The sequence below is a fragment of the Silene latifolia genome, chromosome Y (assembly GCF_048544455.1).
Source record: "Silene latifolia isolate original U9 population chromosome Y, ASM4854445v1, whole genome shotgun sequence".
NCBI classification, from domain to species: Eukaryota; Viridiplantae; Streptophyta; class Magnoliopsida; order Caryophyllales; family Caryophyllaceae; genus Silene; species Silene latifolia.
This window is the reverse complement of record NC_133538.1, coordinates 362,213,866-362,217,081: the sequence shown is the minus strand read 5'-3', so window position 1 is coordinate 362,217,081 and position 3,216 is coordinate 362,213,866. Positions and strand designations below refer to the sequence as shown.

Genomic DNA, 3,216 nt, shown 5'->3' with positions numbered 1-3,216 from the left:
TTAATTGATTATTTAATTGATCGTATGACGATACGGGTTAATTAAATTGCTTAAAATTGACGGACGATTTTGTGAGTATTATTGACGTGTCTGATTGTAATTCGATTAAATAAGATACGGTCTAAGTAATAAAAGTGTTTTATTACTTGGATAAAATTATTGTTTACGAAACAATTGAAACTGAATTAATTAGTTATTATAAATACAAGACGTTGTGATTTATAATTGATAAACCATTTTTGGTACAAGTAATTATGAATTACTAAGTCGATTTTTGTACATGACGTATTTTTACAAATACGTTGATTTTTAATATGTTAAAAATTCATTACATTGTGACATGTCATGTAACATGTAACATATGAGAAATTGACAAATGACAAAATATAAAATGGACCTCCCATTTTATGTAAGTGCCGAAAAATGGAGGGAGTATAATGTTTAAATTGTGTTAAATAATTAAGTGGAATGCAAAATGATTGCACACCTATTTGTAGCCATGCAAGTCTATTTTCTTGGGAAGAAAATGAGCTCATGCATTGGGCACTAGACACCCCTCCCCACCGGTTTTCAAAGAGCCATTATAGAGGTTTTTGATGCGTGTCATTTATATGATGTTTTACACCTCATTTTACACGCATTTCAGAGTTCATTTGTGTAGTTTAAGCTACTATTTCCCCTATTTCCGTCTACTTCCGTGTTTTTGTACATTATTGCAGAAATGTGAAGAATTCAACGGAAATCAAGCTAAATCCGTCCCCGAGTATCCTGCATTGCATTTGACGTGAAGTATTCACTTAAGGAACGAGCTTGGTGCGCATTTCAAGGCCCAAAAGACAAATCCACGAGATTTTAGAAGTTAAGTACCAGCTAAAGCAGTCGATCGACCAGTACCCTTAGTCGATCGACCAACCCACGGGATCCAGAAGCTACTGTACACTGCATCCCAGTCGATCGACCGGTCCCAACAGTCGATCGACCACACCGCTACTTCAGACGAGAATTAAAAAGATCGAGATTTATCAAGCCCATGAGTTATTAGGTTTAGGAATAATAGCTGCGTACTTTTCTTATATAACGTAGCATGAGTTTTCAGACCAGCTATCTAGTTTTGACCTCGTTTTACATTCAGTTTTAGTTTATCAAATAATTAGGGTTCGAGATATTATTTCGCATTGGATTTTCGTTGTGCTTTCAATCATTCCGTTACAATCCTTCTGCAATTTCGGTATTCCCTTACTCTTATTTCAGTTCATCGTTATTGCGTTGATAGATAGAAATTGCTAGTTAGTTTCCCGAAACCGAATTACCGTTTATGTTAATTGTTTGTCCTATTGTTTCAAGCATGAATTCTTTTGCTTATTGCATTAATTTTATTGTTGCCTTTAATTTCAGTATGAGTAGCTAAATTGCTTGTGCTAGGATGTAGAGGAACTATAGTATAGGCGGCAATAGAATAAACACGGCCTGAATCGCGTGTCAGTCGATCGACTGCCATACCTGGTCGATCGACTGACCACGTGAGGTTTTACCTTCGTTTTAATTGTTTTAATTCTTTATTCGACGAATCGAGTGCACACGACTAATTGAATATTTAGGATGTGACTGACCCATTAGATCGATAGATAGGGAAAGTTGTTAGATCACCAATTAAAATGACTAAACTATGCTGAGATCGAAAGATAGGTAAAGTTTAGATTATTAGTCACTTTTCAGGACGAGAGTCAGTATTAGTGATATTAGGGACTTATAGCGAGATCGAAAGATGCTATCTGTTGAGAGTGGACCGAGAGGACCTCTTGTTTTCCCGCCTCATGTGTTTGATTTAGACCGACTTAGTTTCCTGCCGCCGAAACTATAATGAACCGACCATCCTAGTACCCTTCTTTTTATTTGATTTAATATATTTCTTTAGTTTAATTTTTATTGTTATTAGCTATAGACCAAATCAACTCAACCCCCACACTTGTTACCTTAGATTAAATTTAGACAACTTTTAATTACATTCGCCTCCTTGTGGTTCGACCCTGTTACCACTAGCCTAGGTTAGTTTTAATAGGAATTATAAATATTATTTTTGGTACTCACAACGACGGGTATCAAATTTTGGCGCCGTTGCCGGGGAGGCAATTGTTCTAATTTTTAGTTGTTTTTATTTAGTCTTTCCTAGTTTAAGGGACATCTGTTCCTTAAATGTTTCTTATATTCTTTTTGTAGTTTCTTCTTCTGCGCAGGTCACAGGGTGGTGAACTAGTACCGTTCAATCCTGAGATTGAGAAATCATTGCGCGAGTTGAGACGATCATCAAGGGTATTGCCAACAGAGGAAGAGCTGAGTACTTTGTCAAGTTACTACGAGAACGCTCTGTTCGAGGAAGATCCACCTACATCTCCTGCTTCTATTTTTTCAGCTGAGACAGTCACTTCTCCAGAAATTCCAGTCATGGCCGAAGAAGCAACTATAGCAAGTCATTCTGAGCCGACAGCTGAAAATCTTTACAAAGGGTTCGAACTACGGAGCGATAGGAAATTCGAACCGAAGCCTTCCTATATCAACTTAGTTGAGAGGAACGATTCGGGGAGCGCAAATGAAGATGCAGCCAAGCATATGGAGATATTTATCGATTCATCTTGCTCTATACCCCCGGCCGGTGTGACCCAGGACCAGATAAAGGAGACTATGTTTATATTCTCACTCCGTGATGCTGCAAGGGAGTGGTACAGAGATCTGGACCGAGCCGCTCATGGGATCACCGACTGGATTTCCTTAGCCCTGGCATTTTACAAGAAGTACTTCTCTGCCTCGAAGACTAATGCCATTAGAGCTCAGATCACGAGCTTTAAACAAGGGCCGGATGAGAACTTTCATGAAGCATGGGTTCGTTTCAAGAAGATGGTGTGAACCATACCGCACCATGGGTTCGAAAAATGGAGTCTTTGCAATCAGTTCTATAACGGGCTGTATGACGATCAGAGGGCTATTTTGGATGCTGCAGCCAATGGCCGATTTGCTGAGAATATGGGGGAGACTAAGGGGTGGAAGATCATTGATGACTTAGCCACCCACAAGGCTGAGTATGGGAATTCCAGAGGGAATCAAAGGAGGAGTGTTGAATCTCCTTCTGTAGCTGCACTTGAAGCTCTCACTGCGAGATTTGACAAGTATGAACTGGGAGGAGCTTCAAAAGGAGGTATTTACCAAGTGAATGTTGTTTCA

At 38.9% G+C, this 3,216-nt stretch overlaps 1 non-coding gene across 1 annotated transcript; it reads right to left on the bottom strand.

Moving 5' to 3' along the window:
- Positions 1–2,814: 2,814 nt before the first annotated feature.
- Positions 2,815–2,921, bottom strand: LOC141636715 (small nucleolar RNA R71). The gene has a single exon (XR_012541307.1). It is a non-coding gene; the product is annotated as a small nucleolar RNA R71 (small nucleolar RNA).
- Between the last annotated feature and the right edge of the window lie 295 nt (positions 2,922–3,216).